General features: G+C 41.0%; 1 long non-coding RNA gene across 1 annotated transcript in view; it reads right to left on the bottom strand.

Moving 5' to 3' along the window:
• The window catches only part of LOC149318854 (uncharacterized), a 61309-nt gene extending 53843 nt beyond the window's left edge, over positions 1-7466 (bottom strand). The window contains exons 1-2 of the long non-coding RNA XR_016279830.1: positions 7415-7466; positions 1514-1595 (exon numbers count right to left, since the gene is read on the bottom strand). This is a non-coding gene — a long non-coding RNA (uncharacterized LOC149318854). The remainder of the gene's footprint in view (positions 1-1513; positions 1596-7414) is intronic.
• Between the last annotated feature and the right edge of the window lie 5450 nt (positions 7467-12916).

Genomic DNA, 12916 nt, shown 5'->3' with positions numbered 1-12916 from the left:
GATAATGAAATGGATGGGAAGAAGGTTTGTTTTATTTTCCAGGCAGCAACCTGTGGCATTCAGATTTTGAAATAAACTTTTAGAAATGGGAAATCAGTTAGTTTTTTTAAAAACCTGCAACTGCAGTATTAACTAGGTACTTTGGGGCAGGGGCTTGGAACTAGATCTGTAAAATAATTACCCCTTAAGAATCAGTTTTGAATCTGATCCACTCTTAAGAAACATCCATCAAGAAGAAGACAGAGAAATCTGAGAAATGTAAAACTCTGGACAGCCAGTAGAAGAGGGCAACTACTCCATGACCCCCCCCCCCACCACCAAATCATTGCTGGCCTGTGATAGCAATGGAAACAGGCTTTCCCTTGTCTGAGGAGAAGCAAAATGTGCCTTTAAGAAAAAGAGAAAATAAGAAAGACCATTCAGAAATTACCTTTCTTGGATGAGAGCAGCCAAAGTCCCTGTTATCAACTAGGCAATTTCATAAAGAAGGAACATGGACTAGACTCTGGGCAGGCAGCTTTAGCATGAGGCTATAATAGCCTATTTCTCCTTTAGTCAGGTGGCATGACCACATGGTCACAATGGGGGCAGCAACATCATCATGAAATCACAAAGGCTTTTCTCTCACCTAGAGGCAAACAGAATTAGCATGAGGTCATAATGGCTCATGTCTCATTCTTGGACAAGCAGCATTAGCTAGCTTCTCTCCTTCAAACATGCAGCATCAGTATCAGGCTTCTCTTCCACAGGCCTTGTCTGCACTGGCCAGGGGACTTCAGGGGCAACCTGGAGTATTCTGGCCCCAAACAAACAAACAAACAAACAAACAAACACAACCTACTGTCTCCCCACCTGCCACATCACCATCTCAAGATCCAGAACAGGACAGAAAAAATGGCATGAGTCAAGACTTGAACCATGTGACAGTCCTTTCTCACCATTCTTGTAAATATAAAATTCATTGAACAGTTACGGTTGCATAACAAAAGGAGTGACGTTATTCCTCATTCAGTTGCAACCACAGTGTGAATTAATAGTAGCTTTGTTTAGGGGGGAAAGAATTAACTACAATTTATTGTTATTGATTATTTCATGCTGGCTGCCTCAAGCCTTGTCTGCATGGGCAAGAAGTCTTCCCACCTCCCTGTTCTGGTGTCATCCTGTTAGGACAATGAATGGCCCCAACCCCATTTCTGGTGCAAGCAGTCCAGATGACATTTGGTACGTCCTACACCAAAACTGGCATACAACAAGGTTAAAACAGAATAAAATGCAGTAGTCCCTTGGTATCTGATGGGGTTTGGTTCCAGGACCCCCCATGGATACCAAAATCTATGAATACTCAAGTCCCATTAAATGGAATGGCATAGTGAAATAGTGTTCATTATATAAAATGCCAAAATCAAAGTTTACTTTGTGTGATTTATATACTTTTTTGGAATATTTTCAAGCCATGCATGTTTGAATCTAAGGACACAAAATCCCTGGATATGGAGGGATGACTGTAACTTACCTTTCAGATGACCATCACTAGGTGTTTTGTTCTGATCTTAGAAGTGAGTGACTTTCAGTGGCAGCAAATGGACGGGGCAGCCCTGCAGCATTTAAATCATAGGTCAGTATTTCTAGTTTTCAGATTTTTGTTTTTTAAAAAATAACTAAGCATTTCTATTTTAATCACGACCAAGACATGAAAATAAGTTACTTTTTAAAGATAAATGCAACAACTAGAGTGCCAAATGATGTTTTAATTAAGGTCTGAGCAATCTGAATGCTCAGTGTAGCAATGATGTTCTGAAACTGTGTGCCTGTGTGTATTATCATGCTTAAGTTCTGTGTAAATGTATAGGAAAATGTATTGGATGTTGTTGTGGTGGTGGTTTCAATTTATGGCAACTTGAAGGTGAACCTTTAGTCGGGTTTTTCTTGGCAAGATTTGTTTGAAGGAGATTGCTTTTCCCTTCCTCTGAGGCCAATAGAAGGTGACTTGCCCGGGGTTACCCATTGGGTTCTCATGGTTGAGCAGGAATTTGAACCCTGGTCTACAGAGTCATAGTCCAGTGCTGAAAACACTACACTATTCTGGATCTCTAATGGATTGGACAGTTTAAGATAAATGGTCTGTTTGAAAAGGGTGAGAGTGTATGGAATGTCAGAAATGAGTAGTGATTGGCCTGGAGTTTGAATCAATTTTGAGTACACTTACGAAGGTCCTTTGGAGAAATCTTTGTCCAAAAATACTTGAGCATTTTTTTTCTATATAGAAAATGCACTTTTGGTGTAAAAGAAATGACCTGTGTGGGAAAATACACTATTCCCTGCAGAAACATGATTTCTGTGCAGAATTAGTGTAATGGTTTGAGAGCTGCCTAAGGCATGAGGTTGACCACAATTCAAATTCCCACTTGTCCATAGCCATGGCATCACTAGGGTAGGGTGGAGTGGTGCGGTCCATACCAAGTGACACCTCAGAAGAGGGGTGACACCTCTTTGGGCCATTCTGGCACTGGAGGGGAGGATCAAGAGTCCCCAGCCCTGCTTCACCTCAATGGCAGTGGTTCCCCTCAAGGAGCTGATGCCACTGTGAGGAATGAGAAGGCCAAGTGCCCCCATCCCTGCTTCCTTGCAGTGGTGTGGTCTCTTCATGAGAAGACTACTGCTACTGTGGCAAAAGAGAAGGTGGGCATTAGCTTTTGGCCACACCAGCAGCAGCCCTGCCCAATGCACTAGGTGACATGGGGGGGGGCAACACCACTGGTACAAAGGTGGCCTTTGTCGTGGCATACAAGATGAGCTGTGTCTAGCACGCGCACATGCAAAGTTGAAGTACGTAGGCAGAACACCTAGATGAAGGTCTGCAAAGAATCTGAAGATCTGCGAGGCCTCAGAGCTGCACAGTAAATTCCTTTTCACACACAGAAATGAACCTCTTGACAGTGATGCTTCTCTAAACAAGACATTTTTAAAATCTTTGTTACAGAACTATATACAAAGATTACACTGAGTATCAGACAGCCGTCTTGATTACTCACCAAACCGATGTTTCAACAACAGAATGGATCAGACCAGCATGCACCAACAGCCAACTGACATACAGGGCGATAGTAACACTCTCCCTTATATATATATATGGTCTTGAGTGAAGTCATGTGACAGCCTTTCCACCAATGAAATCTTGCTGATTTCATACTTAGCAACTATTGCATCAGACTACCCATGATGCACTGCTGGCTGATGTCACTCACTGTGCTTATTGCATCAGCCTTACCATGATGCACAGCTTCAAAAATGCAGACTCATGTACTCGCCACTTGAACTGTACTAAATTGTGGTTCAGCTCTACCTAGTGGCCACATCCATGTTATTTTCTCAGACCTGTGTGCAACATGTCACACTCTCTCAGTCTGACAGGAAGGCAATGGCAAAATCCTGTTGCACAAAACTTACCAAGAAAACCCCATGACAGGTTTACCTAAGGGTCACTTTTAGTCAGAAATAACAATACATCCAACATTTCACCGAGTAAAACATGAATGCATGGCCAAGCAACATCAGAGTGTAGGCAAAATGACAAAAAAGTTACTAATGAAGAAAACACAAGCTGGAAAACACAAGCTGGACTGCAGCAGTTTGCTTTTGCCTAAATTTATTGGGAAAGGCAAGTTTTCTTTCTCCTCTTTTAATTGAGACTACTTTTGCACTTTGAAATCTGATTATAATAACTGAAATAAGCTGATGACAAAGGGGAAAAGTGAGTAGAAGATAGAGAGACTGGGACAGTTTAAAAAGATCTGAAAAAGTGGTATGACAGAATTAATCAGGGCTGTCCCTCCCAACCTGGGACAATTGGAGCCGTGATATTTTGTATTGGACACAACATTCTGCTAAATCCTTAGTTTAATGTGTGTGTGTGTGTGTGTGTGTGTGTGTGTGAGAGAGAGAGAGAGAGAGAGAGAGAGAACACACATACCCACAAAACCCACAACAGAACAATGCAAAACTCTGTAGCACATGGCCACTTAGTTTTTTTAAAATATATATTTAAAATTAAGGGTCAAATGTGCGAAATAAGGAGCAAAAACTGGAATGTATTTGTCAGGAAGAAATAACATCAGGTATATATTTGAGAAAGTGAACAGTTTCTGGATATACACAGCAGGTGGTCTGCCTACACAGATCAAATTAGCTGAAAATAAAAGGAAAAAGTTCAGGAGTGTCATAAAGTTTTTACAGACATTTACTCTAGGGACTGTTGTTATTCTCCATCTGTTAAAAAATAAATAACTTTTTATTTTTATTTTATTTTTATTTTATTTTTTGCTCTTACAAATGTTGCTCGAGACCATCCTAGATATCCATCCTGGCTCTTGTTCTCAGAAATAATGCATCTTTTTAGAAAACTTTTTTTTGGGGGGAGCAACAACTCTTGTCTTCGTATAGACAGAGAATCCCAGATTGTTAGCACAGTATCTTTTGGCTAATCACTAGTAGTCCAGACAGAAATTAGTTGTTGCAAGAACAAAGACATTAAGATTAAAACTATCTGTTGGAATGACTACTACGATTTTGTGGTGTGTCTCAACAGGAGTTGTCCTAGCCAGTAAAAAGTCCTGCAAGGACCCGGGTAATCAAAACTAGGTCTGGCTGATGGGCCTTGTTAGCTCCCTGCTCAGCCCCAACAGATGGAGCTCTCGCACTCTACCAAACAATCATTGGCCACTTTGAACCTCATTCCTGGGTGCCACAGAAGCCAAACATCATGTTGAGAACTTGCCAACCATCACAGAGCAGGGAGCTAAGTATGTTCTGCTGCCTAACCAGGAAGAGATCTTGTATTTATTTTCTTCATCCCAGAATCCCTTGGAAGGGTCCCATGTGTTCATTGAAATCATCTTGATATGTAGTAGACCCTACTACATGTATTGGACACAACATTCTGCTAAATGACCAGTTCAGAGTCATACAGTGAGTTACGTGGCTTTGGATACAGCTTTTAGATAATGAAGTCATGTGAAGATTCCATGGGTTAAAACATCAGACACTTTTTCTTCCCTCACTTTTGTTTTATTTATGGTAAGCCTTGGGGTAGAGAATCTGTGGCCTTCAGATACTATTCATTTCATACCCAACACATTTAATTTTTGGCCATTATTCAGACATAGCTGTGTTAGTCTGGGATTTCAGTAAGGAAAGAGATCTTGTAACATCGTTGAGACTAAGGGATGAAACAGACAGCCCTGAAGGGGTAGGCTGATGTCATCCCTTACAAAGATGGACGGGACTGCAGTGAACATATGCCATGACTCCAATCCACCTTGCAGCCAGCCAAAATAGAGTGGCAAAGAGCCACCTGCTGCAGCTTCAAGCTCCTCTGGCGGTGTGCAGCATGCAAATGCCGCACCACTGGAGCGCACAGAAGCCGGCCCATGTCTGAGTGCTGGCATGACTTCCGGGTTTCTTGGGGGCATGCACCATCTGTACGCCACATCCCCAAGCCTTCTGGAAGACAGCTATTCATGACTGTCTGTTCCTCCCCTAACTAAGCAAAATATGTTGTAGCATAAACTTCCATAGACTTGGTCTACTTCCTTAGGTGCATGAGCTTATGCTCAGTTAGTCCAAAGGTGCTACAAGGTCCCATTGCTTATTGGCCATTATATGAGTTAAAGTCCAAAACATCTGGAGGGCAAAGGTTTTCCTGCTTATGATCTAGCTTTATGAAGTGTTGAAGCTTCCACAATATTCTGTGTCTTTTGAAGGTCTAATAAAAGGTATTATACTAAAGCAGGGGTGAACAACTGTGAAGGGGCATGGGCAATTTCTGCTCCCTGCGCCCCCAGTTGGTTGCACCTGTATGCCCAACTAAACCAAAAGTGACATCACATCCCTTCTAGTTTCATCTTTGGTCAACTTTCTTTCTTTCTTTCTTTCTTTCTTTCTTTTTCAAATTCAGGGAATATATGGGTGGCTTGAGGCTTGTGAGGATAAAACAACCATGTGGTGTTGTAAATGGAATGCTGGACTAGGAACTGGGGGATTTTGGACCTAATTCCCAATGAGCCACGTTACTCACTGCATGACTGTAAACTGGTCACTTCCAGTCTGACTTATTTCACAAGATTATTGTGAGGATAAAGTGAGGGGAAGGGGTGGAATATTGAACGAACGAACGAATGAACGAATGAACGAACGAACAAACGAACGAACGAACGAACATTACAGCTGTTCAGGTCTGAGCAGAAATTTCTACTGTAGATTCACATTGAATTAATCAGTAAGTGCAATTTTAGCAAAACCTCCGGTTTAACAAAATGTCTCTCCCACCCCCCGCCCCCACTTTCATCTCCTTTTAGTATCAAGATGTTGTTGTGTGCCTTCAAGTCATTTCTGACTTATGGTGACCTTAAGGTAAAGCTATCATGAGGTTTTTTTTTGGGGGGGGGGGCAAGATTTGTTTAGATGATGTTTGCCATTGCCATCCACTGAGGATGAGAGCATGTGATTTGCCCAAGGTCATCTAGTAGGTTTCATGTCCAATGGGAGAATCAAACCTTGCTTTCCAGAGTCATAGTCCTACACTCAAATCACTATGCTACACTGGAAGATACCCATATATAAAGGTATCTACATTTCAAATGAGCCAATGGATGTTGAGAGCAAAATAAGAATGAAATCTACTTGTGAAAAGCCTATTAACAGTGGTCTCCTGTTGTGACTTCTGTGACTATGACTTCAAGCCATCATTTGATCTTGAAACTTTTCTAAGGTATTATTTCTTTCATAGCAATTTGAAATGTGACGATATTGTTTACCAATTGTGACGATCCCCTGTGGTCCAAGCAGCCAAACAGCAGGCCTGCCTTGGCTCTTAGTCCCAGCAGATCCTTAGTTTCTCCCTGAGTCTCCTGGTCTATGTTCCTGCTCCTTTCGGAGTTGAAGATGACCCCTGGAGATCCTCGACTCACGCTGCCATCATCCAGTGAATTCGTATTGGATTTCCCTTAACATACACTGGGACTTGTTAAGGACTTCTAGTTCTACTTCTTGCTAATCTTCTCAAGCATCAACCGAGCTAGGACATGTGTAAAAGGAGTGTCAAAGCAGCAGATGCTTTTAAGGAAGTATTTATTATAATTAAACAAACAGAACAAAAAGATATAAATCATATAAGATCCTAAGGGCCTTGCAGGTAGAATATGTGCAATTCTAAAAGTATTCATTTCATGCAAGCAACCAGAATAATAATAAATAAGGCCTGATATATTGATGTAATATGCCGGCGTTGATGGATTTGAAATATAGTTACAGGTTTTAGCTTAGCATAGACTATCTCCCTGAATTGTGCCTTCTTGTTGTAGGCACAAAACTACACTTTTCCTAACCTGTGAGACTAACTCAAGGGAGAGATTCCTACCTCAAATTCTCACTGTAGAAAACCACCAACTGCTGAAGACTCTCTCTCCAACTGTCACCTGTTCTCAGAGGCTTTTTCTCTTAGACGCTTCCAGAAGGAACTCTTGCTCTTGCTCACTGATTGGTCAAGTGAGCCTTCCGTCAGCTGTGATGTCATTACTTATTTGCATGTGCCTCCCTCCCAGCTTCCTCTTATTACCTGGCAGAAGTCTTCCAGTGACTGGAGGCCCAGTCATTACACCAACCATGAAATAACGAGACCAGATACAAATAAGTGGGTTAAACAAGGGCCATTTATATTGGCCTAAAAGCCTATTTAACTATTTCATGCCGGGGAATAAGTAAATGAATAAACAAAGGGAAAGCTCCTGATGTGCGGGTCCAGCTGAGGCCCAGATGTCAACCTACAGACCCCAAGGGCAATCCAAAGGGCATTGCTTGCTACCTTGGCCAGTCAACTTTGGAAGGCCAAAACCTGGAGATCTCCCTCCCAAGTCATTAAACTTTGTAACTGGGAGTGAACCCCAGATCAGCCCCAAGGACAGTTATCTTTTCACACACCCAGTCACTTGCCCCATGGAGGCAGTTCCAGAGACCAATCCTCCACCACAATGGGGTGCAAAGGCATGCAGCAATCTAAAAATCTTCTCCTCCCACTACCTGCCAAGGGAAAACTATTTCATGACACCACCTTGAATGATGTTCAGTTCCCAACAGATACAGTATAGGGTAGGTGAAAAACCCCTAGTAATGGGGGACAAATTCCTACCTGGCCACTAGACGTCCAAGCCAAGCTCACACTGCACTAAGGGCAGGTGGGTGCATCACAAAAGGTGAAGAGATGACACTCTAGGGGGCAACAGGCTTAATAGCTTTTGTAGTTGCCCCCTGTCATGTGGTACAGCTTGGCCAACCAAGCCAAGCTATTGTTACTCTCTGGTCTCTATTCATGGAGGTCAACAACAGCAGCTCTGCTGCACAAATCACGCATACATCCTATGGGAATGAATTCACCTAGAGAGGACCTAATAATGAATGACCTTTGGTGGTCGGGCCCAAAGTAAATGCCAAGTACTTCTTAGGGCTGCATAGCAATCTGCCTTATACTTAGTCAAAATACTGGTCCATCTAGCTCAGTACTGCTTACAAGATTGACAGCACCTTTTCAGTATTTCAGATTGAAACCTTTCTGACAACTTTCTTTGAAGATGCTAGGATTAAATTTTCTGCATACAAAACACTGAGCTTCAGCTATTGCTTCTCCTTCTCAGATATTAACTGTAAATGTGACGTGAATTTTTCAAGTTCCTGTGTTTCTTGGAGAAACTGTCGGTGACTAAAATGGAACCTTATTTGTCTTTCTGCTCTTCACTCTTTTGCTGGGGAATAAAACATAGAAAATGCATTTTCTATATATATATTTTTCCTCTGAAGTATTCTGAAGATGGCCTCGCTTTTGTCCTAGCCTCAAATGTCATCCCTGCAGAAGATTTTAACAACAGTGATAGATTTCTTTGGCTTTTCAAGTTGGTAATAGGAAATTTGAGGTTTTAGCTGTCATAAGCTTCCACTGTTTAGATTTGGAAAATTCTTCTATGAAGTAGCTCAGTGATTCTCAGTAATATTTGAAGCACAGCTAAAAGTCACTTTTCTGTGGTTTTAAATGGAATATGAGTGCAGTTCTTCCATCTCATTACACTTATTCCTATCCCATATTTTTTTCCTTTGTAAATATTCATGTTCTATAACATTCCTATGTATTGGGGAACCCTCTTTCCCACAGTGATGCCCACTGTGGTAATCCCACTATTAGCTATCATTAGTGATGCTTTCACCACAACCTTCTGCCAAAGAAAGGGGGGAGCAAAAGCAGAGGTGGTCAACCTTACCCCACACCTTCCCCATGCAACACAACACCACTTCCTGGCACATTTTGTGCCATTTTGTCTTATTTTGGATTTTTTTTTTTTTACATGATTTCCCAGGCGTTAGACTTATGGAGGGGATAGGTGAATTAATCACCAACATTTTCAGTTGTCTCAGTTTGTTTCATGCCATTTTCATGTGAAAAGGCACTCAAAAATGAGCCTGGGGGTTTTGAGGGAAAATTGGGGGGGGGGGGGGCATTGGATATCCAAAGAGTGTTGAAAGCTGATGAATTGGCAGTTAGTGGCAATGAATTGTGTTTCTCAAGCACAGGTATAAGATGAATCCTCTTAAATGTGTCAACTATATAAGTGAAGTGCAGTGTACAGAAGTTGCTGTGCATTGCTGTGCATCACTTACATCACTGGTGTGCCAATGGCGCACTCATCACATGTGCCCAGCACCTTAAAGAACCCATTTTTTCCAGGTTCTTTTTACTGTAGAGGGAGTAACCGTAAAACAGATGCCTTCAGCCCGCCCTTTCAGTGCGGTATGTACCGCACCTACATCACCTCTTCTCACATCATTGTATACATTTAATTAATCTTATTGAAACAGTTTGGTTCTCTTTATTATTTATTTATTTATTTATTTATTTATTTATTTATTTATTTATTTATATAGGGCTATAGATTTGCACAGCGCTGTACATAAAAAAATAAATATAAAAGAGTAAACGTGCCTATGGCTTACAATCTAAGAAATAATAGGATAATACATATAAAATACATAGCAATACAGCAGATAATTCAATAAAACAGGCAACAAAAGAACATCAAATAGCAAGTGACAATCATGCAGTGCCTGGGAATGCGTCTCTGAAAAGGATGGTCGTCAACTCCATTTTGAAGCTGGTTAAAGAAGTGATGGCTCTTGCTCGCGGGGGAAGAAGGTTCCAGGAGTGAGGGGCAGCAAGTAAAAAGGGCGAATCTGAGATGGGGCAGAGGAAATCCTGGGCTGGGACAGCAAACCTTGACTACCAGAACGGAGGGCCCTAGTGGGAAGGTGAGGAGAAAGAATGTCTGATAAATAAGGGGGGGCAGCCCATGGAAGGCTTTAAACGTCGACAGCAGGAGCTTATACTGAATACGGAAAGGGAGGGGGAGCCAGTGAAGAGATGCCAACAAAGGAGAGATGCGGTCAGAGTGGTGGGCGGATGTGATAATGCGTGCTGCTGAATGCTGGACAGAAATTAAAGGACGGAGGTGGGAAAGAGGAAGCCCAGCCAGGAGGATGTTACAGAAATCGAGATACCACTAGGGCATGGACCAGAATCTTGGCAGTAGAGGCGCAGAGAAATGGTTGGATTTTGGCATTATTGTATAAAAAGAATCTACAAGTCTTGGCTGTGGTCTGGCTTTTGAAGAATTTAAAATTCCTCAAAAGCTTTGCCTTACATTTATTTAATATTTCATTCTCTGGAGGAAAAACGAGATGGATGGGCACAGAGTCAAATATATAATCGAGGAGAGTGAAGCTGCTGCTTCAGGAGGGGGATTTGGGGCTTTCTGAAAACAAAGCAAATTATTAGTTAATTCTGAGGTCTTGAATTTTTACTGCATGGGATGGGAAGAGGTATCTGTAGGATGACGTGGCTGGCTTACAGTAATATGTACCTGGAGTTGAGTGAGAAGAAATGTTGTACTTGGTTGTTCTACTTTAGATAGGAGCGTCCAATACTAGCCTTGACTATGTAATCATACACTAAGCCACCTGGCCAGTCTTCTTGAAAAAACTTCCCTTCTGCTGGTTACTCATTCCAGGTTGACTATTTTGGCCATGGTGAGTTACACCTTGTCAAGTTCCAAAATCTGAATCAAGTGTCTTTCCTCATCACTATGGAGGTGTAAGTCAGCTGTCTTAATGCTCCTGTGCCAATTTTGTTACTTTTCTTTTGTGACTTATGGTCAAATCAAGACTGACAGTTAGATGCTTATGAATTCCTATGATTCCCTTGATATTTCTCTTAAGGTGATGCCTCCTACCACCACAAAAAAATTGTAGACAATGGTCTAGTGATAACTTGAAATCACAATTCCTCATAATGATTCCCCTCCTAGTCAAACCATCTGCAAAGAGAATCCAAAAATACAGGGAACTGTGATGGTCTATATCAACAAACTAGCTCTAGTGATTCAAATGGTTTGGGGCTTAATAAAGACTACTACTAATAATAATAATAATAATAATAATAATAATAATAATAAAGACTAACAAACAAAACAACAAAACACTTTAAATGCTCACTATAAAACAAAAACATTAAGGAGCACATAACATTTCCAGTCAGTTGGTATATTCATGCTCTAATAAGAACATTTATTCCATTTAATGCTGAAGCAAAAGTGCTGCCTCCTATAAGGAGCAACCTGATGTTTGTGTCAGTGGTATTGGCTATTTTTACAGAGCTTTCCCTGTTAGAAGGGGTAAGCAACAGATTTGTATTTTCTGAAAAGCTTGTGCCTATTCATTTTTCTATGAAGAATGCCATAGCCCCACATCTCTTCTTGCCCCCCACTTATATACAATTACGTGTGGAATTTACCTCCCGATTAAATTAAAATCTTGTTCTTAAAGCATCACAGTGTATATGGATTTGCACTATGTGATCTTTTTCCTGAAATAAGATATTGATTTTATTTAGCATGAGACTGAAAAGGGGCACTATGCAGGAGGAATGGAGAAAGAGACGAAATTAATAAAGTAAGTTAATCCAACCATGATGCATGGATATTTACATCAAGACAAAACTAGGCTAGTACTGCTTCTCCTTCCTACAAAAATAATAATATAAAACTCTAAAATTAAACAATGTTCTCCCTAAAGAGTAAAATGCTGAGTATCTTTGCCAGTCATAAGAACTGACTGGCCGAGTAGAACTTCTTCATTGAAAAAGAGATGGAATCCAGGGGAGATATTTAAATTTGGTTTTGGTTGATTGCAGAAGCAATATAGAAGGATTGTGCTTGAATTTCATTTTGGCATCATTTTAAACTATAAGCCTTTTTTGGTTTTTGACTTCTACAATATGCTAATACGACTCCAGGGGAATGGTTAATCTTGAGATATTTTTATACTGGAAAGAAAGCAGCTTCTGAAGATTCTGGCCCAAATTATGTTGATGTTGAATTATATAAATGTCACCTCATCTATCTTGGGTTTGTTGAGACTGCAATCTACCCCTATATGATGCACATTAGGAAAAAGCAGTGTAAGCCTATTCCTTCCTGAACCTTTTTCTGCTAAAATGAATCTCCTACAGCTGCTTTTTTCTCTCCCAAGGGAAATATTATGGGAAGCATCACTATTGGCTAGCCAAAACCTTGCATCACTATCTGTCAGCTTTGGGCAGCTGCTGAGATACTTGAATGCTGAGAAGATGCACTGCTGGTGACACATCTCTCCCTCCAAAATACACATACCTCCAAATGTTTTAAAAACACAATTTTAAGTTTTCTAACTAACCATAGAACTATAATGTACAAAGGAATCTGGAAGATCACCTTATCTAACCCCAAAGTGAATGTAGCTTCTGAATTGTGGGATGCAGCTACAACATTACTGATAGTTGATCACC

Source organism: Sceloporus occidentalis, unplaced genomic scaffold, assembly GCF_023333645.1.
Source record: "Sceloporus occidentalis isolate IW3139 unplaced genomic scaffold, rSceOcc1.0.p SCAF_2, whole genome shotgun sequence".
Lineage (NCBI taxonomy): Eukaryota > Metazoa > Chordata > Lepidosauria > Squamata > Phrynosomatidae > Sceloporus > Sceloporus occidentalis.
Note: the sequence above shows the minus strand (reverse complement) of the source record. Positions and strands in the feature narration are given on the sequence as shown.